This window comes from Typopeltis vanoorti, chromosome 25, assembly GCF_054136105.1.
Source record: "Typopeltis vanoorti isolate ZY-2024b chromosome 25, IOZ_Tvanoo_1.0, whole genome shotgun sequence".
NCBI classification, from domain to species: domain Eukaryota; kingdom Metazoa; phylum Arthropoda; class Arachnida; order Uropygi; family Thelyphonidae; genus Typopeltis; species Typopeltis vanoorti.
Genome location: NC_143573.1, coordinates 66,517,611 through 66,545,059, shown reverse-complemented (window position 1 = coordinate 66,545,059; position 27,449 = coordinate 66,517,611). Strand labels below are relative to the sequence as shown.

The 27,449-nt window shown below is 36.2% G+C and overlaps 1 protein-coding gene across 1 annotated transcript in view; it reads right to left on the bottom strand.

The window, feature by feature from the left end:
- LOC150092814 (uncharacterized) overlaps positions 1-27,449 on the bottom strand; it is a 740,966-nt gene that overhangs the window by 403,337 nt on the left and 310,180 nt on the right. The gene's annotated exons all lie outside the window — the stretch shown is intronic.

The window sequence follows — 27,449 nt, the reverse complement described above, 5'->3', positions numbered from 1 at the left end:
TTTGATGTGGTCTTCATCAAAATTTACATTTTCAGACCAATGTTCAGAAAATATAAATAGGATGTATTGAACCACGTGATTTATTTAATCTAGGCTCTCAGAACTGTGAGCTGTATGTAAGTCACCAAGTAGTTTTGATGCTCTGCTTATGATAATACGTGCTGTGTTCTATACAGCAATTTTAATTAACACATGAAGCAAGGAGCAGATGCAATCTCTATATTAATTTAGAGGAGTAACATGGAAAATTTTCCAGAAATAATATCTGTAACAATCTCTATAGTTTGACAAAGTCCTCTGCCCTGTTTGTCTCTTCAGGAGATTTAAAAGATAAAGAGAGATTCCAGGTGGGGGGAAACCTTGCATCTCTATCATTGTGACTCTCTCACTTTCAGTTGGAAAAAGACCTTATAAATGTTCCTTGCCTCCTAAATGGGATTTTCAAACTTTTTCAAGGTGAAAATAAGGAGTAATCAGCATCAGATTGTCACTTTAATACAGATAGTTTGGAAATCATGGGAATATAAGAAGGTTATATAATTACGTTCTGTAGATCTGGAAAAGATATATGACAAAATGCCAGGAGAAAAGCTCCCCAAAACACCAAGCATTATGTAGTCTATATTTGAATTCTAAAGTTAACAGTTAAAATTCAAGGTTGTTTATGAAGTTGGTTTGATGTAAAATCAGGTGTGTGAGATTGGGGAGGGGGGGGTCACTATCGTCACTGTTATTCATCATCTACTGGAACTGTGTTATGAAGGAAAGTGGCTTAGACCTGATATCAAAATTGTAGATGTTGATCTCATCTCTTTACCTTATACAGATGATATTACATTCCTAAATAAATCCAGTACAAGTCTGCAGGATTCCTTAACTACACTGAATAACTAATGTCACAATTTTGGCATGAAAAATAGCAATAAAAAAGGCAAAGACCTAAATATATAAATAGGAACACTGAAACCATCAACTGCATATAGAATGGAGATCATATACTATTTAAGCACTTGAGAATAGCAAATTAAATAGGGAAATATACAAACAGAATATGCAAAGAAGGAATGGTAAGGTCTCTCATCAATAAATTTATATGGAATATGACAGAAATTAGTCAAAATAGTAAACAAGTAACAAAACAGTTAAACCAATTTTCACTTAAGGATCTGGGAGCTGGGTTATAAGGAAAACAGATGAATCAAAGACTAGAGACCACTGACATAAACTTTCTGAAAAAAACTGTGTGAAAAGATGGCATTAATGGCAGGATCATATTAAAAATGAAGATATTAGGAACCAACTTAATATTGCAATGTTAAGGAATGGGTGAGCAGACCTCATCTCAGGTGATATGATTACTTAAACAGAATGGAAGAGGAAAAATTAGCAGAGCAGGTGTATGATGCCAGGATGATAGGGAAAACACTAAGAGGATAACCAACTGATACATAATGAGTTAACAGTAAGGAGAGGGCGCTCATGAGTGAAGCATGGCAGACGAGTGTAAGAAGAGCTCCAGATAGAGATAAGTATTCTTGGAATAATTAAGTATATATGAGTATTTGTTTGAGTAAGAGCTGCTGTAAAAGTTGTGCGCTACCAGTATTATTAGTGTGGGGGATTTTCATTTGCTTAAACTTAATTACGAATTTGTTATTATTAGACCTTAGAGCAGTAATCGACAGAAAAAACATGGTGGCGGCTTTGTCATTCCATGATTTTAATTTAGACTTCGGTCGTTTCGTTAAGTGTGAGGTGTGCTATATGTATTCTTTCGATTACATAAATGATTTGTGGATGTTTAAGGCGGATGGAAGGAGGGTGTGTGCTAAGTGCGACCTGAACGAGGAATTGATGAACGCAAATATGAAATTGATGACAGAAAGTGTTAGTAGCAAGAATGTCGCAGGGAAAATGAGTGCACGTTCGAAAGGGAAGGATGGTGTGAAAGAGAGGCAAAAGAATGTTAAAAAATCAGAAAAAAAGAAAACAAGTGATATAAAAACCGTAATGGATGTTAAAAAGGATGAAAATAAGGCGAGAGTTGTAGGAGGAAATGAAATTGAGAGAACAAATGAAACTGGAAATGGGGTGATGCAGGAATCGAAAGAATCAATGATAGCAAAAGTTGGATGCATGTCGGACCGAAAGTATGGAAGCACAGAAGGATGAATGAGAGTGAAAGTGAGAAGAGGGGGGGGGGGGTCGAGAGTCAGAAAATTAGAAAGATTGAATGATAGAGAGAATGTGACACGAGATTTGGAAGTTGAATTAGATTGAATGAGGAAAGAGATGAAATGGATAATGGATGCGGAATGAAATTAAGAAAATTTGGGTAAAAAATATTAAAACAAATCATGATGGCACGAAAGAGTTAATGAAAGATGAGCGAGTGGCGTTGTATTGCAACTCCATTACTAAAGGTGTGCTGGATGATAGGATGCATAAGGTATGTTTTCCAGGTGGTAAAATAAGAATGTGATTGAGGCATTGGATACGAGGAGGGAGCGAACAAAGGAGTTGATAGTTTTAATCGGTACGAATGATTTGATAGAGGACAAAGAGAACGTCAGAATGGATATCAGGAGGCTGCTTAGAAGGATAAAAGAGAATAGTGTGACAGGAAGGGTGGTCAGCGTGTTGCCTAGGTATGACTCTGGTGAGATGAGGCGGAGAGCAAGGATTATGAATGATATGCTGGCTGAAATGTGCGAGGAGAAGGGAGTGCAGTTTGTTAATGTGTGGAATGAGTTTGAGGGATGAAAGGAATTGTATAGGAGCGATGGGCTGCATTTGAGTGGTTATAGTGTGAGTCACTTGGAGAGATTCACACCATAACCACTTAGACTGCTGCTGGAAGGTAGAAAAGTGAGTAGAGTGAGAGAGAATGAATCAGATCAAGCGGAAAGTGATGTGGAAGAGCAAGAGAGATAAGATAGGAGAGATTGAAGAGGTGGTTATGAATGAGGAAGTGAGTGGGATGAGTATAGAAAATGAGAGAATGGGTGTGCAACGAAAGCAGGGAAACGGGGAGGCTCAGGGTGGACAGGGGTACACAGCATAAGAAAGGTGGATGCTCCGAGAGGAGGTGAGAGCATTTGTAGAGAGGGAAGAAATGGGATGACCTGGGATCAAGAGGAAACAGTTGGAATTGAAAAGGGTTTTAAAATGAATAAGCAGAAAGGGAAATGGCCTCAGTCGAGCATGGAGAGATTACATTGAGTGAGTGGTATCAGTGGAACTAGCTGTAGATCCAGAATTGAGCTGTTGTGTTTGTATACAAATGCTAGAAGTATAAGAAACAAGGCAGATCAAATGGTTGCACTAATTGAGTCTGTTCACCCAAAGATTGTCGGAATAAGTGAGACATGGTTGGAAGAGGATGACATCCTGACAGGAATAGAGATGGAAGGGTATGATGTGTTTCGTGAGGATAGAAAGGGTAAAAGGGGAGGGAAAGTGCTATCGATGATAGAGAAAGAGTTATGTCCATACAAAGTAGAGATGCAAGATGGAAATAGTGCCAGTGGTTTTGAGGCAGTATGGTGTGAGATAGAGGTGAATGGAATCAAATACTTGGTTGGATGTTGTTATAGACCAGGTAATGTGGATGGTGGTGATAATGAAATGTATAATCAAATTAGCCAAGCAAATAAGAAATGGTAATCATTATAGGCGATTTTAATTATGGCAATATAGACTGGAAAGATGAGATAGCAACTGGAAGTAAAGAAAATGAGTTTCTTGAGTTTTGATGGATAACTACCTCAGACAGTATGTAACAGAGGGCACGCGAGGATTGAGGGTCTTGGATTTGTTCATCTCATCAGAGGATGTAATTATAAATGCATTTTCAAAAACTATCTAGTAGATGCAATGTCTAAATGTATTCCAAGGGTGAGAAGGTTAAATAAGGGAGGTGTGAGATGAATGAATAAAGAGATTAAGCATGTGATATGGAGGAAGAGGGCATTGTGGAGGCAGCATAAGAGAAATGGAAATAACCAATTTCATGAGGTCTACAAAGAGCAGGCAAGGAGGGTGACTTGGTTGGTGAGGGTAGCTAAAGAGAGGTATGAACAGCAGTTAGCTAATGAAGCCAAAAAGAATCCCAAGGAGTTCTTTCGATAGGTAGCCAGCAAAAGAAAGAATAATTATGAAAGGATGACATTGATAGGAGAAAATGGTATAAAGACAGCTGTTGCAGAATGTGTGGTGGAGATACTTAATGAGCAGTTCATAAAGGTCTTTCAATCTTGTGAATGTGACTACATGGAGAGATTGAGAGCAGTAGATGATAGGGAGGAGAGACTGACTGTAAGTGAGCAAGAGGTGTATGGGGAGTTGAGTAAACTAGATGTAAATAAGGTTGTAAGACTTGATAATATATCACCGCGTATTCTGAAGGAATGTGCCAGGAAGTTGACAACATATTTTTTTAATACGAATCTTGCAGTCGGTCGAGTTCCTAAGGAATGGAAGGAGGGCAAGATTGTGCCACTTCGTAAAAGAGGTGATCGAACTCAAGCATTAAATTATAGGCCTATCTGTGTGTCAGGTGTTGTGGTAAGAAACTTAACCACAATACCTGACAATGGTATTATCTATGGTGGACAGCATGGTTTTGCTAAAGGGAGGTCTTGTTTTAGTAATCTACTTACTTATTACAATAAAGTGACTGCTTCCTTGGACAGAGGAGAAGGATACGCAGTAATATACTTAGATTTCGCAAAGGCTTTTGATAGAGTACCTCATGATAAATTGATAGTCAAACTAGAGCAGATGGGGTTGGATATTAGATTAGTGCATTGGATTGGAGACTGGCTAAAAGGAAAGTCACTAGTGGAGTGCCTAGGGTGTTTGTTTTAGGCTCATTACTGTTTAACTTGTATATTAATGATATAGGTGAAGATTTGGATGGAGATATTCAGTTGTTTGCAGATGATGCAAAGTTGGGACGAACCATGAAGCGTAATGAAGATGTTGTGGCATTGCAAGAAGACTTGAATAAATTGAGTGATTGGGCACGGAAATGGAGATGTGAGTTCAATGTTGCAAAATGTAAGGTTTTAAAATTTGGAAAACAAAGATGGGATGCAGAATTGATGCTTGGTGAGGATATATTGTTGGAGACGGAAGAAATGAGAGATCTGTGGGTGATAGTGGATAAGGATCTTAAATTTAGGGGACACATAGCCAAAATTGTGAAGACAACACAAAGGCATCTGGGAATGATGCGAAGCACACTGACGTATAGAAGTAGGGAGATTCTTGTTCCTTTGTATAAGGCTTTGATTAGGCCACACATGGATTATTGTGCCAAGATTTGGTCACCTGGTTTTCAGAAGGATGAAGAGATGTTGGAAAGGGTCCAAAGGCAACTCACTTAGTTTCTAACCTCTGGAATGTCAAGTGTGAGGAAAGATTGAGAAGATTTAATTTCAGAGTCTGGTGGACAGGAGGAAGAGGGGAGATATGATAGAGACCTACAAGTCAGTAAGAGGTTGTTATAGGATCACTGGAGAAGTTCTACACAAAATAGTGGGAGATTGGGGAAAACCAGAGGTCATCCCTGGAAACTGTATAAAGAAGGTGTGAGTAGGGGAGTGAGAGGCAGGTTTTTTTCGTGCAGAGTTGAAAATGATTGGAATGCCTTGCCTGAGAGTGTGGTGTCTACAAGGAGTTTGAATGTGTTCAAGGCACGGTATGATGAGCTGTGTGTGTGTGATAAAAGGACCTCCCAAATGAGTCTTTGACTTCATGAGGTCTTGGGATAATAACAGTAATAGTATGGTAATAGTAAATTAGAAGACCAAAATATAAGATATGACAAATAATGTTTGACAAATAACAAGTCTAATTTGGAAGTAAACTGTTGCTAGGAAAGTAGTAATATGTAAACTTTTTATGATGAAATCATCATAGTATCATGTACATTCCTAGAGGATACATATCAGGAATTTGATGATAACCATAAAAAATACATAACATTTAAAAAAAGGGAAAAACTTAGTCCACCCATGGTACTACTGTCCTATAGCTTTACAACCTTTCATAGATGAGAGTTACATAAAACAAAACAAGGCAACAACAAAACAATTTAGTTAATGATTACTTTCAGCAGGATAATGCACCATTTCACAAGGCATAACTCATGTGGGAATGGTTCCATGAACATGAGACAACCACACTTCACTGGCCTCTGCCAAGTTTTTCAACCCACATGAGTATATAAGATGAACTGGAATGCATTTTGTGACACAGATCTGTCACAGTTCACTATAAGGTAACTGCAGGATGCAATCAACTCTGCATGGGACAACATCCTGATGGAATAATATTTCTTGCACTTTGTGGAGTCTATAACTCAATCAATTGACGTTATTCTTAAATTTAAAGGGGTAATACTTGTTATCATATACACAAGTACCTAAAAAACTTGCCACTCTGTGTGTATGCATGCATGCACATGCATGAGGTTGGGTAAATGTTTGGAAGAGAATGGAAATTTATTACCATTCAATTTAAACAACTGCTGGATGTAGTTTTAGACCAACACTGAAATAAATTCAAACTGCTTCTGTCTGAATAATTTGGATGAGCAGTTAAAGACAATGCTTTGCAATTGACAGGCTGCATTTATAGGAGAAAAAAATCCTGCTTGTCTATACCAAAGATATTGACCAACTTGGAAAATGGCTGAGGAAAGGTCTAGAAAATGTTCTTCTAGTTGGCAACAGACCTATAATGATCTTCCATTCAACCTATAACTAGAATCAAATCTATAACAGTCTTTCTTTGGGCAACCTTGTGCTATGGAAGCAAATGTCATTTCCTCAAGGCTACACATGCACCTCTTATATAAATATAACTGTTATAAGGCGATATCAGGCTTCATCTTATTTACTAAAGTGGGAGAATATATAGTGGTTCTGTAGTAGACTTGAAGATAGCACTATATGTTTTACCCTCTCAGATTTTTCCAAGAGTCACATGATTTTTTTAATAGAGGTTGTTACAATATTATATTATAGAGGGATAAATATAGGAGTTACTAATTTGCTACCTTGGCTGATAGAGAGCCATGGATTTCATTTTTTTTTTAATCATCCAAGTTTCCAATGAATTGTATCACCTTTTTTGACAGGGATCTTTACAATTGTTATTTTAGAGTGGTAACTGAGTACATAACCAAATCCTAACTGCATGGTGATTTATTCATACAAACAACAGTGAAAGAATTTATTAGCCATAAGTGGTTCTTTCATGTCAAAAATGTGAAATTACAATCCAATTAGAATGTCATTGCTTAAAATGTCACTGCTTATTAAATTATATATGCAATATGCCACACAAAGTGAATGTGTTAATGTATTAGTAGATTTATATATGAGTTATATATTCCAAAGGTTAAAAGAAGAACAAAGAAAATATTAGTTTTAAAAAAAATAATAATAATAAATAAATAAATAAATAACAGAGTCACCTATTTTTATAATAATCAAATTTCCTTTTACAACATTTGAAATAAATTAACATTAAAAATCATGATTTTACATAATTGTGCATGATAAATACACAGGGTGGTCTATAAGTTGTGAAACATGCCATAGAAAGGGCTCATGTTTGTGAAGCAATTGCATAAGTTTTTTTTTTAATATTACCAGCTTTTTTTTATATTAGTTATCAAAAACCACATCACATAAATGAATTCCATTTTGAGCCTCACAAAGATAGGCCCTTTCTTCAGAATGTTCTATGACTTATGGACCACTCTCTATTTTACATAGTATTTCACTTATAAAAAGTATGATATATTTATTATACATGAAATACAGAAGATTCACTCAACTACAAAACACGAATTTTAATAATTTAAGTTGTCAATATAATTTTCTCATAAGACAGTAATATTTTCACCAAAATATATTTTAATTTAAAACTGAAAACATTTCAAGAACTTTGCTTATGCAGGTAGAGAAAAACAGATAAGCTTATAATCATAAAATAAAAAAATAAAAATAAAAATAAAAAAATAAAAAATAAAAAATATATATATATATATATGCATAAAATATTCTAATCTACACAAAATGCTTAGCAAACTGGGAACTTTGTCTGCCTGGGAATGCATTAACATAATTCATATATTCTTTCTTTTAAGGTTACACGGTGATCAGCATTCATAAATATGAATGCTGATCACCGTGGGTCGAAATGTCAAGTTATTATTTTATTATTAATCAGTAAAATAATCTTTTCAACATGCGTGTTTTGTGTCCCTAAATTCATAAATATGAATATAATTCATATATTAATTATGTAAATACATTTAAAATTATTTTATCGTATTCTGGGAATAGCTATCCAGATGGCCTTCTAAAAAGGAGTCCTGTTATGATATTTTTCTTTCTATTACCAGAGCAGAGATAAAAATAATTAAATTAATTCAGCTAATTATTATAACTGCCTCTGGAATTCATATGAATTAAGAAACTTCAACAAGTTATTATAGTATCAACTTCCAAACAATAAGTTTGTTATTATTTTCCAAATATGGACACCTCATTTTCCCTACCCTTGAGAAATTTATTCATCGTTATATAAATCACAGAGATGTGACCTGAAACATTAAATCTTTGAAATGTATCGAGATGCATAATACAGATTTCTAGTTACATTACTCTATGCCATACAGCAAATTGTACACTATAATCATAACAAATTTACATTAGATATATCATAAAGAATGCTTCAGCTTAAACATTTTGATTTTGACAAAAAAAGAATGCCTTATTTTGATTGCAAAATTCACTGACAAAAATTAAGGCACAATAGCAACAAATACAGAAGAAATAATAGTTTGGAGAGTAAACATGAACAAGTTCAACATGTGATGCAACATTTGCAGAGTAACTGACACTGCAGTATATCTAATTTTACTTTATAACTCTTGTAATAAAGTTACTTCTGATGCATACACTTTATCCTTTAATTTTTTTTTTCTCCAATCATGAATTAGGCACACAAATAAGTACTTAGGCATTCTGCAGACTTATTGCATCCATTATTGTCAGTTTCTTTATATTGACTATACCAATGTTTGGTATATTTAGTAACTAGTGAAACAGCCTAAAAGATTCATCTAAATTTGTTGCTCAGGAATCACTGACTCAAATTTTGGGTATGAAAAAACACATTTTGGTTTTTATATTTATTTATTTATGTTTTAATAATCTGTTGCTATCTTGACACTTACTGACAGACAGGAATGCCCATATGCACATGAATCTCTCTGAACAAGTGAACAATTCAGTTAGCTAACAACTGTTAACTTTCTGTTAAACAAAAGAAACAAAGAAATAGGATACATTAATGCTGGGTATAGAAAAAACAATGGCATTTATATGCTTTATACTAATGCCAGAAGTATCCGGAATAAGGGAGAGGAATTGGTGGCACAGATAGCATCAGCCTGCCCAAAAATTATTGGGATCACTGAGACGTGGTTAACAGAAGAGAATATAATAACAGGAATAGAAGTCGCTGGGTACAGCATTTTTCGGCAGGATAGGAAGGGAAAGTGTGGTGGTGGAGTACTGCTTATGATAAGTAACGACCTATGTCCTCTAAGAGTGGAGACTTTGAAAGGCAGTGACATTAATGATTTTGAAAGCATATAGTGTGAGATAGAGGTGGGCAAGACAGGATATTTAGTGGTGTGTTGCTACAGACCCAGGGGCACAGAGGGTGGGGACCAGGATTTAGACAGTTGAGTTTGGCAAGTGCAAGAAGAATGATTGTTATGGGAGATTTTAACTACAGTAGTATAAATTGGGGAGAGGAAGATGCATGTAGCAATAAGGGAATGGAATTTCTAGAATTCTCGAGGGACAAATGTCTTAGGCAACATATAATAGAGAGAACAAGAGGTTCAAGAGTTTTGGATTTGGTTATAGCATCAGAAGAGTTGATAATAACTGAGATGACATCTCTCCCACCAGTTGGAGAGAGTGACCATATGGTTTTGACTTGGAAAATGAATAGACATGCAGGAGTCTCAAAGAGACGGGAACGTATGTGGAATTATAAGGCAGGTGATTATAATAGTCTAAGACGTCAACTTGAGGAAGTTTCATGGAGGGAGGAACCGGAAGGCCGAGATATTATTAGTGTGTGGAAAATTATGAAAGAATATTTGTTAGCAGCAATGGTAAGTTGTATACCATGAGGGAACAAGAGGACAAAATTTAGAGTAAAGTGGATGACAAACAAAATTAAACAGGAATTGCATGCGAAAAAGAGGCTATGGAAGAGATATAAGGAGACAGGTGAAGAGAAGATGCATGAAGAGTATAAGACACAGCCAGAAGAGTGACTAGTATAGTAAGGAAGACGAAACTGGAATATGAGAGGAGATTGGCCCTAAGATCCAAAGAAAATCCTAGGGATTTTTTAGATATGTGGCCAACAGGAGGAGAAATGACTGTGGAAGAATGATATTGTGGGATAAAAATGGGAGTAGAGTGACTGATGCAGAGGACATAGTGGAATTTTTCAATGAACACTTTATTGGAGTATTTCATCTTGAAGGAGTCATTTTTAATGCTAGAGGGATAGGGCAGGTTCGAGGTACAGGAGGAGAGTGTGTTTCAAATACTGAGTACTCTGGATGTCAATAAAGCTGTGGGACTGGATGGTATTTCACCACAAGTTTTGAGAGAATGTGCTAGGGAACTGACAGAGCCTTTGACCTGGCTTTTCAATGAAAGTCTGGCTGCAGGAAAGGTGCCGATGGAATGGAAGGAAAGTAAGATAGTGCCATTGATTAAGGGAGGTAGCAGAGTGGAAGTGTCTAATTATAGGCCAGTTTGTGTGTCATCAGTAGTTAGTAAGATCTTGGAGAAAGTAGTGAAAGACCTTATACAGCATTGGGCAGATGAGGGTAATGTTATCTGTGAGAGTCAACATGGATTTGTGAAAGGGTGCTCTTGTTTTAGCAATATGCTAGCCTTTTATGATAAAGTTACAAGAGCAATTTTTCACTCGGTCAGACTATAATAAATTTAGTTTAATCCTTTATCCAAGTGTGTGCGAACAAAGTTTGCGCCTGAAAGTATCTTCAGGACTGGGGTAAAGTGGTACAACACCGGGCGACTCCTTGCAAAGGTGGAGCAAGCTATCAACACTCCTATCTCAGTATCTCCCATAATGCAAAACACATCTCCTTGCGGATATGTATAATGTTATGCATTAAGGGAAGGGCCACTACCCAGACTAGTTTCGACCTTTATTGAGGTCTCTTCAGTGGGAGCCAGTTATAGATATGAGTGTTGGTAGCTTGCTCCACCTTTGCAAGGAGTCGCACGGTGTTGTACCACTTTACCCCAGTCCTGAAGATACTTTGTTTGCACAAACTTGGATAAAGGATTAAACTAAATTTATTATAGTCTGACCAAGTGAAAAATAAACTTTCAACATCTTTCTCTAAATCCAGAGTAATTTAATAAAAAGGTGGCTCACCGTTTGGCAGCTCCTATAGGAGGAGATGACCTTGCTAATGCTCCGCCTTGGTATCTCCACTTGGGCCTGGCTCCCACTGAAGAGTCGAAAAGGTTGAAACTAGTCTGAGTAGTGCCCCTTCCCTTAATGCATAACATTATACATATCTGCAAGGAGATGTGTTTTGCATTATGGGAGATACTGAGATAGGAGTGTTGATAGCTTGCTCCACCTTAGCAAGGAGTCGCTCGGTGTTGTACCACTTTACTCCAGTCCTGAAGATACTTTCAGGCACAAACTTTGTTTGCACACACTTGGATAAAGGATTAAACTAAATTTATTACAAGAGCAATAGATGAGGGAAAGGCATATACTGCCATTTTCTTAGACTTAGTGAAGGCATTTGACAGGGTGCCACATGATAAGCAGATATTTAAGTTGCAGCACATGGGTCTGGATGTCAGATTGGTCAACTGGATTCAGGATTGGCTGTCCAATAGGTATCACAGAGTTGTGCATGGTGGGGCAGTTTCAAGGAAGCAGAGGGTTGCAAGTGAGGTCACACAGGGCTCAGTACTGGGACCTATATTGTTTAACCTTTATATCAATGACATTGTCAGTGGATTGCAGGGGATATTCAGTTGTTTGCGGATGATGTGAAGCTGGGAAGGATTATTAGTGATAGTGCAGATGCGGCAGCTCTGCAAGAGATTTGAATAAGCTAGACAGATGGACAAATGAATGGGGATGTTGGTTTAATGCAGTAAAATGTAAGGTCTTGAGGTTTGGGAAACAAAAGATGAGACACTGCATACTCTATGGGAGGAGTTATACTGGAGAAAGTAGAGTTGACAAGAAATCTAGGGTTGATGATTGATAGAAACCTGAAATTTAGGAGACATATTACAAAGGTGGTAAAGGTAACACAGAGGATTGCTGCAATAATGAGAAGAACGCAGACCACACTTGGACTATTGTTCTCAGATTTGGTCCCCAGGATTTGAAGGGGATAAATTAACTGTGGAAAGGGTACAAAGGCAGATAACAAAGATGGTTTCAGGACTGTACAATGATAGTTATGAGGATCAGATGAGGCAATGTGGACTGCAGAGTTTGGTGGATAGAAGGAGGAGAGGTGATATGATTGAGACTTTTAAACTGTTGAGAGGTGGTTACACGGTTGACACTGGGGAGTTCTTTCGCTTGGTTGAACAGCAGGAAGGAGTGATGACAAGAGGCCATCCCTGGAAGTTATGAAAGGAAACTGTGAGCAAGAGGGTGCAGAGTGGTTTCTTTGCATGGAGGGTGGTTGAACCATGGAATGCATTGCCTGATGGAGTGGTGAGAGCGAGAACAGTCAATGAGTTTAAGGAGTGGTATGATAGACTTTGTGTTTCTTAGGGGGGACCTCCTCTCGATGAGTCTTGACAGACTTTATGTTCTTAGGAAGGACCTCCCACGATGAGTCTTTTGACTCCATGGAGGCCTGAATAATAATAATAATAATTTCTATTTTTTAAATAACATTTATTGAAATAAATATGACATTTTGCTTTCTTTCCTTGAAAATAAAATTATATGGGTCACACATTTCAATTTTAGGAACGTTTTTTTTAATAAACAACAAATGATGTTAAACATTACTTGGGCTTTCCGATTGTGAATTTTTTTAATATCAAAAATTTATATCCAATGGTATTTTATCAGAGATTCTTTATCTTTGTCTTTTGTTTAAACTGCAACAGTACAATTACTTTGGAAAAATAATGAATTCAAACAAAACAAGTGCACATATGTTATCTAGCAGTATTTTTTTCGTGTGTATGGCAGGGTGTGTGTGATAATTTTGGAAGGGGGTTAGCCATTAAAGGCGAATTAATTCTGTTATGAAAATTTTGGAAATAAAATTTCATTTTGACGCATGCACCTACACATGTTTCGAAGGATAAAGTGTAGGGAAAATATCGCTGCTTCAAAACTGCCGCATAATACCGAAAATATGTATATAACAGTTGACTTCATAACTGCCGTTTATTTCGATTTGTAGGAAGTGATTGGGGGAAACCAAGAAAGTTGAAATCCAAAAACCTACAGATTAAGTTTATAAAAATTATGCGTTACATGATATAATTCAAGATTTACATATGATTTTCTATAAAGCAAAATTTAAAAGTGCGAACCTTCGCGCAATCTGTGAACTAACTTCAAACTAAGATTATGAATAAAAAAGAAAACTTAATTAGGAACAGATGGAGGCTGTATTCATCTTTAGATTCGGATTTTCATGAATTTATAAAATAATTGTTTGACAAAAATAATTATCTTCAATCAAGTTCTGGGAGAATTTTAAAATGTATTGGTGATTAAAATAATCAGCCAAAAAATTGATATTGACATTGATCTTTCAAAGTGATACAATATGAAGTTAAGAAAGTATGAAAGGATTTCTTATTTTGCGCTGGCATTAAAAACTATAATTATGCGATAAAAACAAGCAGCAAAATGAATATAACTCATAATTATTTAGACTGATATAACTTAGATTTCAGTTACCGAGCAAACGGCAAGCAACTGCGTTTCTTGCTGTAGGCAACTGAGCATAGCTACTACGTACGCCAGGTAATGTAGTTAAGTGTTCTATTCAGCGTGAAGGATTATCGCACCTTCTAATGGACATGACTGTCAAACTACACTTCTTATCCATGTTCTTTCAGCAGGTTGACAGAATATTATCCAGGTTTGATGGACGTGTATATAAGTCCAGTAAAGAAATGGTATGCTTACATATATGAATTTTATGGAATACAGGAGTTCCTGTTAGTTTTTATGTAGCAAAATCTGGCACCCCGAAGTCTTGGCGTCCATAGGCGACTGCCTAGGTTCGCCTAATCATAAAACTGGCCCTGGTTTATAATAATTGTTACTATGTCAGAACATGCCATTAAATCACTTTTCATCTAGCACTTAACCTCTTTATGACTGCATTCATTCTCAACTTCCTTGGATGTCCTCTCTTTCTCCACCCTCCATAAAATTAAATATCTCATCTACTGGTATTATATATTACCTTTCTTAAAGTTTATAGGTCACTATCATGTCATCCTCTCTTTCTTCTGTTTGCCAGCAATTGCAGTTCACAAATTCTCAGTCTGTTTTCCTAATCTACATTCATCAGCTTATCATCTTTATCTTTAACACTCTCTTTTGCATTAATCCACAGAATCAAGAAACCAGATAAGTGCACAGTAGCCCAATCGATCGTGTCAAGACTTTTTTAAAGTGGCAAAATGACTTCCTTTTATTTATATGTCACTGTTCATTCAGCATTGCTATTATCTTCTAAGTTGCATTTGTAGCCTTTGCTATATGGCCCATGAACTTCAACTTCCAGTCTTCTAAAATTCCAAGATCTCTAGGCAAATCAGTGTCGTTTAGCATAGTAAAACTTCTAGCAATAAAATGAATATCAGATGCTTTGAATAGAAGGAACGGGCATCTGAATTAGTGGTAGTGTTAGGCACAAATGACTTGGATAGTGAGACAAAGAATGTAGAAAAGGATTTGAAGGATAATAGTGTCATTGGGAAAGTGAGTAGTTTGTTACCCAGATATGACAGTAGTGAACCGAGAAGGAGAGTAATGATACTGAATGACAAATTGGCTGAATAATTGTGTCAGGTAAAGAGTGTTCAGTTTGTGCATGTATGGAATGAATTCGAAGGGAAGTTAGAATGGTTCAAAGCTGATGGGATACGTTTGAATGGGTTTGGTGTTGGTTATGCAATTCTTGTTTACTAAGAGTACACAGGGTACATATGAAATTAGTACTGCTAAGAGTCAGGGAGAGAGAGAGAGAGGTTGAGAAGCAGATTGTGGAAGGACAGGAAGAGGATGGATACAAAGGTGAGGAAGTGATTATAGCAGGGCCGAATGATGGTGTGCAAAATATTGGGGATGATAAGAATATGAATGAAAATCAGAGTTAGGATCAGGGAAATGGGGATGGCCAGAAGGGAGAGAGAACTCCTCTGTAGCAGAGAGAGAGTAAAGAGTGATTGTGTTGATGGGATAGTCTCAGAGACTGGAAAATCATTATGGTTGTATGCCAATATATATGCAGTATAAGAAGTAAAGGGACTGAGTTTGTAGCATTGATCAAACGGGCACTTACCAGCTCACCAATCTCTTCTGCATCTGTTACACATGCATCTCCATTGAGTAGAGTAATTTTTTTGACATTCAGTTTTTCTTTTACTTGTAGCATAACAATAAAATTCTTTTGGGTTGTTTTTAGCTTGCACAGCCAGTTTCTTTTCATACTCAAACTTAGCTTTACATACTTCTGGCCTGGCACCTTACAATTTTCACAATAAGAATCTCCACCTTAATAAAATTGCATATTTCACACTTAACCTGTTTATTTTTTGAACTCTAGGAGTATGTTTCGATATTGCATCATCATTATTATTATTATTATCAACACCCAACCTTCATGGAGTCAGAGACTCACTGTTAAAGTTTCCCCATCTTTTCATCCCATCGTTGCTTACCAAATCTCAAAACCTTACACTTGACAACATTGAACTGATAGTTCTACTTACCTGCCCATTCATGCAATCTATTCAAGTCCTCTTGTAAGGCATTAACATCAGCCTGACTGTGCATTGCTCTCCCTAGTTTTGCATCAGCTGCAAACAGTTGGATATCACTAGTTAAACCCAACCCAATATCATTAACATACAAATTGAAGTATCATTTAAGTATTTTTTCTAGTGCTTCTTATGCACTGCAAATATCCTTCATTTCTAGCAATTGATACCATGGGACAGAACCAAGTAAACCTCCTCGGTTTGTCATAATTTTCTGTTTTGTAGTTCAGCATGTTATATTTTCTGAATGGAAGAACATCCATAAACTTAGCCACTTCCCAAGTCAGTACAGCATAATCACCGTCACCAATCAGAGGCAGAACAGTCATATCTTTAATTGAAATCTCCTCTGACACTATAATTAGATCCAACATTCTTTCAGTTCCTCTGCCACACACTGCTTGAGGAAGTTGTCTCACAACAGCTCAATAATGTTGATTTAATTCTCCTCATAAGATTTTGCCACTGCCCAATTAATGTTTGGATAATTAAAGTTACTCATGATGATTGCTTATTTAGCACCATTAAGTTGATTTGGTGATGCATTTTGTCATCATCAACAACTGATCCACTAGGTTTAGAACACACGCAATTTACAGACATAGAATACTAGTTGCAGTGGTGGTGGAGGTGGGCGGTAGATGGCATTGATGGAGATCATTCGTAGTAGAGGTTCAGTGTAGTGGTTGAGGCAGTTGTATCAGTTGAGACAGTTGTAGGTGTCCTCCTGCGATGAGGCTTCGGACTCCTTGGAGGTGTCAGGAATAATAATAATAGGTTTGTAACAACACTCCAGTAGTTATTTGATTTCATTAGACTCTTAACTCACACTAATAGCTTCAGTCTCACTGAAAAATGAAGAATTGTTACAAGTATTGCAGCTATAGCTTTCTCATGAACTAGATTCAAATCATCTGATATTATTAGCAGCCCTCCCTTTCATATCTTGGTTATGCTGATTCCATGGACATTTGATGATGATAATAATAATAATGAGAAGGTTGGAAAAATAAAGCACTCCGTGTCAATATTTGAAAGATACTGAAGGAAAAGTCAACAGTCACTTATCTTGGCAATAGTTTCCGCAAGGAAACATCAAGAAAGAGACAGAAGGCCTGATACTTGCTCAAGTGCAAGCACTAAAATGAATGCAATAAAGGCAAAGATTGAATCTTTACCTTTATTGATTGAAGAATGAAAAGATCTGTAATGATAGCAAATGCTGACTGTGCAGAGATAAATTAGAGACGGTGAACAATCTACTAGATCTTGAAGCAAGACTGCCCATGCAGACTCTACACAAAGCATGATCGGGTAGTAAAATCTGTACACTTGTGCTTGTGCAGGAAATATGGTTTCCAAACTTTCAAAATCCCTTAGGAACACACAGTTGAAAAAGTTATTGAAAATGAAAATGCCAAGATATAATGGGACTTTAAAATTCAGATAGATAGACTTCTTTAACATAATATGCCAGACATCATTGTAGTTGAACAACAACAACATGTGTGGTTTATTGATGTGGCAATACCAGGTGTAGTAGAGTAAAAGAAAAAGTGCATGAAAAACTGACCAAGTACAGGGTGTTCGGGATAAATTTGACATATTTATAATTAATTATATTTTTCCGTAAGTTACATGTATTAACACACACTTCTCTTCATTTAAAAGTTTGGACCCTTCTTCATTCATATACAAGATGTCAGAAAGGATGGATAGCTGGAACCCACCTGAATCATGGAAGAGAATAACTTGTATCATGATGATTCGTGCCCGCCATCAAAATAAGGATATTACGACTGCTGCCCAATGCTCCCTGAATACAGTAAAAACAATCAGGCATGAACTAGAGACTTGCAATGGTGACTACGAGGATGTAGCAAGAAGAAAGATCCCTAGCAGACGATCTGATTGCGTTCGTACAGCAGAATTCCTCGCAAATCTGCAGGAACAGGTGTTGAAGAACCCTGGCATTGGAATTCGGGCTTTGTTCGTGGAGTTGCTAACTGTAGTCAAGCCCTGGATAACAAGGGTAGCCAATGGTAGGCCGTATGTATGGCAGCAGGATTCGGCCCCTTGCCACACCTCTGGGAAAAGTCAAAAATGGTTGTCTGAAAATTTCTACGACTTCACCAGTCCAAATGTTTGGCCTCCAAACTCCCCAGACCTTAACCCCATGGATTATTTTGTATGGGGCGCAGTTGAAAAAGACACCAATCGCACTTCCAGTAATACAAAAGCCCAGTTAATGGATAAAATTAAAACAGTTTTTGCGGCCCTTCCCAGGGAGACTGTAGCATCAGCTTGTTCGAGGTTCCGAAGCAGAATTGAAGCTGTGATCGATGCTAATGGTGGTTATTTTGAGTAAATCTTGTTGATAGTATTGTAATTAACTCTGCCTGTAATGTTTTTTTGTCAATTCATTAAATTTAATAGATACAAAGAAGATTTTCTTTTTCCTTACGAAACTGTCAAATTTATCCCGAACACCCTGTATAGGGATCTGGAGATTAAAATTCAGTGACTTTGGAGCAAAAAAGCAACAACAGTTCCAGTTGTCATAGAGTACTACGAGCAGTACCAAGAACATTTTTGAGACATCTGGAAAAGTTGAGCCTCTCAGATGTAACACCATTTCAACTCTAGAAAACAGCACTTTTAGGGACATCTCACATTTTACAATAATATCTATAGTTAATTCCGTTTCCTATATAAGGCCCGAATTGAACTCATTTGCTAGTCAAAATTTTCATTATTCTGTTTCATGTGTTTTGTTACTCTTTGACTGTGAACTCTGTTAATTGAATAAAATAATAATAATAATACTGTACTCTTTATACTTAATACCAGTTAGTATATCTGCCTCTGGTCTCACTAATCACTTCTCTGAGATCCCAACTTATTCACCAAGGCCACAAACTCTACTTTTTTTATTCTTAATACTCTTGGAGTTTGTGTGCATACATAATGAGTTACCTCCAGGCTTTTTTGTATACTCTCCTCTGTAGTCTGTATGACTCAGTTGGACAACTTGCAGGTCTCTGTTCATATCTAATGCCTCACATATGCACACATTTTGCACATACTTAATAAGTCCAAATTGGATTAACGCAATCATCCTTTCACTATAATCATTATAACATGATCATCCTTTAATTATAATTACCATATTTACTCGAATATAACTTTCATGTGGATTGACTGAGGATCTTCAAATGTTTGCTGATCATATATATATATATATATTTTTTTTTTTTTTTTTTTTTGTGTACTAACGATATGATTCTGTAACAACACTGGGTAGTTAAGAGTAATAGCAGACAAGACTCATTAGGTCTGCCCAATTCATGGGGGGGGGGGGGGAGTTATTGGCTAAACAGTAGTTTTGGCGTTTTGCCCTTTCCTGTGGTACATTTCGCTGTGGATGTCATCAGTTGAATACATATACATTTACTCAACAGTGATTTCTAGGTTTTTAATGTCTTTTAGTTTTGTGCTGTAAAGAAAGATATATAGCTTCAGCAGAGAAATTAAAGATGCCAAGAAATTATATTCTTGGTTTAATCCTTTATGAAAGTGTAAGCAAACAAAGTTAGAGTGTGAGGTAACTTCAATACTGCCAATATATAGAGGCTAATGATTTCTCATCATTTGCCTTAGCATCCTATAATGCAAAGCACTTATCCTTATGGACAGGTGCTATGCATTATAGGAAGGATCACTACCCAGACTGCTTTCAATCTTTATTGGGGTCTCATCACAGATATAAGTGATACCAAGTTTGAAGTCATGCAGAAGTCATATTTCCATATGCAAGTAGCCAAAAGGTGTCACACCTTATTACTAAAATACTCTGATTAGAGATAGATGCTGAGAGTTTTTCCACTTGGTTATACTATGAATTAAAGATGCTAAGAAATTATATTCTTGGTTTAATCCTTTATCCAAGTGTAAGCAAACAAAGTAAAGTCATTAGCCTCTATATACAAGTAGCCCAGTCATGAAGTTTCTTCATGTGCAAACTTTGTTTGCTTACACTTGGATAAAGGATAAAACCAAGAATATAATTTCTTGGCATCTTTAATTTATAATAACTAATATTTAAGGAATTGACAGCGTATACTGGAAATATAGATTAAATAAACTTTAATATACACTTTCCGATATTTCGGCGAACGTTACGTTGCCATCTTCTTGGGAACTTACTAAAAAGACACGTGCACACAAGTACTAATACAACAAATGAGACTGAGGCTAGGACGCTAGCGTTTTCCTAAAGCCCTGATGGTGCCCCCTGGCGGGCTATATTGGTAATTCTTGGCCTTTGGGCTGAAGTTCTTTTGATAAAAGTTTCCCAAATTTGGGGCAGTTTCATGCATCCAAATTTGTTGAGGTTTGGCATGTTCCTAAGGGCCGAGGCTGATTCCATGAATAGTCTTTCATACTTGAACTTGCTGCGGTGTATTACTGTGGCTTTCTTCCATCTTATTCTGTGGCGAGTATCCAGAGCGTGGTCTGCAAGCCCAGAGTGGCTGTACTGGTGAAATCAGATGTAATCTTTGTGTTCTGAGATTCTGATATTTGCTGTCCTGCCTGTTTGGCCAAAGTAGGACAGTTTGGCCAAAGTAGGACTAACCAGCGTATAAGCCTCTCAACAACTTTAATTTATAGTATGACAAAGTGAAAAAACTTTCAACATCTATCTCTAATACAGAGTATTTTAGTAATAAGGTGTGACACTTTTGACTACTTGTATATGGAAATATGACTTCTGCATTACTTCAAACCTGGTATCATTTCTTTGTCTGGCTCTCATTGATGAGACTCCAATAAAGGTTGAAACTAGTCTGGGTAGTGACCCTTCGTGTAATGCATACCAGTCAGGACCAGCCTTCTCTATAAAGGGTCCTGGGTGCAAGAAACCTTTTGGGGCCCTAAAATATTTTTCAAAGGTAAAAATTAAAGGATTCGAAATAAACGTATTGTAAAACCTCTTACCTGCAAATGATTTTGGCACAGGAAAACAAAAAAACAAAAAAAAAAAAAAAAAAAACATTCGAAATATAATACGTTTCCACAAATGTGTACCGAATGTGCCCACTCGATCGTGGGGCCCGAGTGCATTGCATCCACTGCATCCCTGAGATGGCTGGCCCTGATACCACTATACATCTCCTTAGGGATATGTGTTTTGCATTATGAGATACTAAGGCAAGTGATGTGAAGTCATTAGCCTCTATAAACGAGTTGCTCAGTTGGGAAGTTACTTCACGTGCAACTTTTTTTTTGCTTACACTTGAATAAAGGATTAAAGCAATAATATAATTTCTTGGCATCTTTAATTTATAGTATAACCAAGTGGGAAAACTTTCAACATCAACAGAAAAATGAAACATACTACATTTGTTTGAGAAGAAAGAAGAGCAGTACAAAAAATTTAAAACACGGAAAGATGTTATTTTGAAAAGTAAATCTTGCTGAGGTTTGCAGATGCCACAGATAATTAATTATATGAGTAGTCTCAATAATGGAGCAAATGTGTATACATCCCACAGTTTGTGTGAGATGTATTCATTGCAAAAGGTTGAAAGATTTGTAGAAGGAAAGTGAGACTGATGAGTGAATATTAACAAAATTAACCAAATGTTATTGTCAGTATTGTTAAAAGTGCAGTGGTCGAAGGCTGGTTGTGCAGAGAGGACCTCATGAAAGAAATAGCATTTTTATGATGTCCTTCACAGGACAAAGTGTAAGATTACACAGTTGCAGATAGAGCTCAGAAGAGAAGAAAAGCATTGGGGAGGTAAGAAATGTAAAGAAAAGTGATTAAACAAAATAAGGAGAAAAAATTTTATAGTGATTCTCTGATAAGCGTACTTATTTAGGGCTTAACTAAAACTTGTTCTTCTGGTTTGAAAATTAATAATATTATTGATGCTGTCAGGATGCAAAAAGGAAATGAGAAAGAATTCATTGTTTTGGTTAGTACTAGGGTTTCTGAGTCTCAGATATTTTTCTGTTTCTGTGACTCAAGACATTTTTTTCCAAGTCTTGGGAATTCTAAGGTCTGTATAATTGCTCTCATGGAAATTCTTTTAAATATATTTATTGTGTATAATATTTTTAAAAATGCAACAACAACTGCTGGATGAATGGCATAATTAAGGTAGAGAAATCATCTGCCTTATAGAATAGATTATAGAGTTTTAAAATAGCTATTATTTTTGATCTCTTAAAGAGTGTTGACAATGTTCCTGTCTCTAAGATGTAATTATACATATTAGTCAGCTTATTTAGTGACATTTGGGCCACAGTTCTTTATGAATTCTGGATAGATGCCATTCAGGTCAGCTGCTTTCTCAGTTTTCAGAAATTCAATAGTCTGTATAAGTTCTAGAGATGGGAAAGCTTGTGAAAGAGGACGTAATTGATGGAGTATCTTTCTCTTGTATTGCAGCCCCTTTCCTTCATATCTCTTGTAGTACAGTTGTTACATGGATAAGTTGTTAGGGAGATGATATATTTTGCGATGTCATTAACATTGATAAAGTAATGGTTTTTTTGAATCTCTAGTACTGGAATCAACAAGCCTTACTTTGATGGACCTGTGTTTCCCTCAGAATTTCTTCATGAGTGCAGGTCACAAAGATGCCTCCAACGATCTCGATCTTCTCTATTCCATGTTATTCCCATAGATTTCACTAATGGATCTTCCCATTTTGTAGGTGGTCTTCCTGGTTTTCTCGTTATTCTTGTTTTGTCAGTTGAGTATTCTATATGTTCATCTTTTATCCTTGAGTCTGGCTATGTGACCTGCCATCTCATCTTGCTTTCATATAGTGCAGTTACCACATCTTTTATGCCTGATCTCTTTCTTAGTTCCGTATTTCTAACATGTTCTATTTTTGCTGATGTTACAAATCCTACATTCTATTGCACACTGAGTTATTCTCGGAGTCTCTTCTTCTTTTCTTGTCGTGTTCCATGTTTCTGATCCATATCTGAATGATGGAAGAATGTCACTATTAAATAGTTTTGAGCCTTTGCAGAGATGTCAAGATTTGAATCAGTAAGTGTTTCTTTTAGTCTCTTGAATGATAGCCATGCAGCTTTCTTTTTGCTAGTTCTTCAGATAAATTGTTATTCATTTTTATTGTTTGTCCTAAGTAATTGTAGGAGTCGACTTGTTCTATAGGGATGTTATTAATACATAGGTGATTGTCATGTGTGTAGATGTTTTTAATCCATTTTGTTTTTTCTAGATTCATTTCTAAGCCTATCTTACTGCTGTTTGTATATATTTTTTTTTACCCATTTCTTCTAGGTCTTTTGAGTTGTGGGATATCAGTACTAGATCATCGGCAAACATATATTTGCTAAAACCAAAGCCACAAAAAAAAAAAACTTTTGTTATTAATTTTTTTTTATTTAAATTTGAACCGATTTATTTTTATATGTTTTTTAAAATGCAAATATATGTATACCAATGTTGTATTGTGTTATTAAAATTAGTTATTATGGAAATGTTGACTTTTATTTTCAATAAACTAAAAAAAGCACTTATTTTTGAGGCCTCATAATGATGTTGTGCCTCAGGTCTCCAAAAGTATAAATTATTATTATTATTAAACAAGACCTCATGGAGTCAAAGACTCATCTAGGAGGTCCTTTTATCTCCCACACACCTCATCATACCGGGTCTTAAACACATTCAAACTCCCTGCAGACACCACACTCTCAGGCAAGGCATTCCAATCATTCACAACTCTGCACGAAAAAAACCTGCCTCTCACTCCCCTACTCACACCCTCTTTATACAGTTTCCAGGGATGACCTCTGGTTCTCCCCTGATCTCCCACTATTCTCTGTAGAACTTCTCCACCATTGATCCTATAACAACCCCTTACCAACTTGTAGGTCTCTATCATATCTCCCCTCTTCCTTCTCTCCACTAGACTCTGCAAATTACATCTTTTCAATCTTTCCTCATACTCGACATTCCAGAGGTCAGAAACTACCTTAGTCAGTCGCCTTTGGACCCTTTCCAACATCTCTTCATCCTTCTGAAAACCAGGTGACCAAATCTGGGCACAATAGTCCATGTGTGGCCTAATCAAAGCCTTATACAATGGAACAAGAATCTCCCTACTTCTACACGTCAGGGTCCTCCTCATCATTCCCAGAAGTCTTTGTGTTGTCTTCACAATTTTGGCGATGTGTCCCCTAAATTTTAGATCCTTATCCACTATCACTCCCAGATCTCTTATTTCGTCTACTTCCAACAATATATTCTCACCAAGCATAAATTCTGCATCCCATCTTTGTTTTCCAAATTTTAAAACCTTACATTTTGCAACATTGAACTCACATCCCCATTTGCTTGCCCAATCACTCAATTTATTCAAGTCTTCTTGCAAGGCCACAACATCTTCACTACTCTTTATGGTTCGTCCCAACTTTGCATCATCTGCAAACAACTGAATATCTCCATCCAAATCTTCGCCAATATCATTAATATACAAGTTAAATAGTAATGGCCCTAAAACAGATCCCTGAGGCACTCCACTAGTGACTTTCCTTTTCCTGGATATTGCACCCCCATACACAACTTGTTGATACCTATCAGATAGCCAGTCTCCAATCCAATGCACTAATCTAATATCCAACCCCATCTGCTCTAGTTTGACTGTCAACTTATCATGAGGTACTCTATCAAAAGCTTTTGCGAAATCCAAGTATATCACTGTGTATCCTTCTCCTCTGTCCAAGGAAGCAGTCACTTTATTGTAATAAGTAAGTAGATTACTAAAACACGACCTCCCTTTAGCAAATTCATGCTGTCCATCAAAGATTATACCATTGTTGTCAACCCAACTCTGGATCCTAGTTCTCACAAGCTTCTCCAACAACTTAACCACAACACCTGACACACAGATAGGCCTATAGTTTGATGCTTGAGTTCGATCACCTCCTTTATGAAGTGGCACAATCTTGCCCTCCTTCCACTCTTTAGGGACTTGACCAAGTGCAAGACTCGTATTAAAAAAATATGTCAAGGTAGGTGTCAACTCTCTGGCACATTCCTTCAGAATACGCGGTGATATATTATCAAGTCCCACAGCCTTATTTACATCTAGTTTACTCAACTCCCCAAACACCTCTTGCTCACTTACAGTCAGTCTCTCCTCCCCATCATCAACTGCTCTTAATCTCTCCATGAAGTCACATTTACAAGATTGAAAGATCTTTATGAACTGCTCATTAAGTATCTCCACCACACATTCTGCAACAGCTGTCTTTATACCATTTCCTCCAATCAATGTCATCCTTCCATAATCATTCTTTCTTTTGCTGGCTACATATCGAAAGAACTCCCTAGGATTCTTTTTAGCTTCATTAGCTAAATGCTGTTCATACCTCTCTTTAGCTACTCTCACCAACCAAGTCACCCTCCTTGCCTGGTCTTTGTAGACCTCATGAAATTGGTTACTTCCACTTCTCTTATGCTGCCTCCACAATGCCCCTTTTCTCTGTATTGCATGCTTAATCTCTTTATTCATCCATCTCACACCTACCTTATTTAACCTTCTCACCCGTGGTATACATTTAGACATTGCATCCACAATGCAGCCCTGGACACTGCCAGTTTGTAATGCTAGCGGTGAACACTCATTTTCTGTACTTAAACGCGTTAAAAATATTTACACAATTCGTTAAGTCAGATGCATTTAAGAAATTTGTCAATTATGTTCATAGAAAACGATATTGTTGAATTATTACATTATATAGTTATAAGTTATAAGGTATATATAATTGATAAATACTTCATTAAGTAAATGTATAAAAATTTATTTGTGAATTACTGAATAGTTTAAAGTACGTTTTTTATAATTAAGTTTATTTTCATTTATAAATATTTCAGTTACTGGATTTTGAAAATGGATAAAAAGAAATCGGGTTTTCAATATCACAAACGTAAAGTGGAAAAGGAAGAAAGATTGAAAAAACAAGAAGGTGCATTTTTAAAATATCTTTGCCGAGAAGATCGTAATCACATACAAGAAGAAAATCTTCGAGATTATTCCTTGGATAATTCGTCTATAGTTTCAATTAATGAATTGGAGAATTCTACAGATACCAAAAATTGGATTAAAACATCGAAGGAGAAATCTACTGATCATATGAGTATTTGTTGATTCTGAAACTGGTTGTTCTACAGATCCAATCATTAAAGGATTTGATTTTACAAATTTAAATTATAATGATCCAGCAACTTGGTGTCCTGTAAAATTTTCCAATATCAATCAATTATGTCAGCTATTAGTTGAACATGGACCTGAACAGATTCATAATTTTGATTTTCCGAAAGATAACAATAATAGAAGATTTTCAATGACTCATTATACTCGAAGACTATTTAATGGCAAGACAATGCAGCATTTGTGGTTATTGTATTCAAAATCCACGGATTCTGCATTTTGCTTCTGCTGTTTATTATTTGATCAATGGTGGATTAACCTTGCTGATTCTGGATTGAGGGACTGGAAAAATGCTTCTTCTATTTTAGCTGTGCATGAAAAAAGTCAAAGACACTTTGAAAATTACCATAAGTGGAAAGAATTAGAAATTCGAATAAAAGAAAACAAAACCATTGATGAAGAGAACTTGCTAGTTATTAGAAATGAAGAGAAACATTGGGTGCAAGTATTAGAACAACTCTTTGCTTTAGTTCAGACGTTAGCTATTCAAAATTTATCCTTTGGAGGAACAAATGAGACATTGTTTTCGCATTGAAACTGAAATTTTTTGATATTTGTCGAATTTCTAGCCAAGTTTGATCCAATAATGAATGAACATCTTCAAAGAATAAAAGATAAAGATACATATGTGGATTATCTTGGAAAAGATATTCAAAATGAAATAATAAACATCTTTGCCAATGTGATAAAAAAGAAAATTTTAGAATCTGTTGTTGCTGCAAAATATTATTGCATAATTATTGACTGTATGTCCGATATTGGTCACACAGAACAAATGAGCATAGTACTTCGATTCGTAGACACTAGTAATAGCACGGTTTCTATAAAAGAACACTTTTTGGGATTTATAGAAATAAAAAATACCACTGGAGAATTTTTATCAAATGAAATACTAGGAACTCTAGACAAATTTTCATTACCAATACAAGATTTACGAGGTCAAGGATACGATAACGTCAGTAATATGAAAGGTGATGTAAAAGGTGTGCAGCGACGAATTTCAAATATTAACCTGAGAGCAATCTATGTACCCTGTATT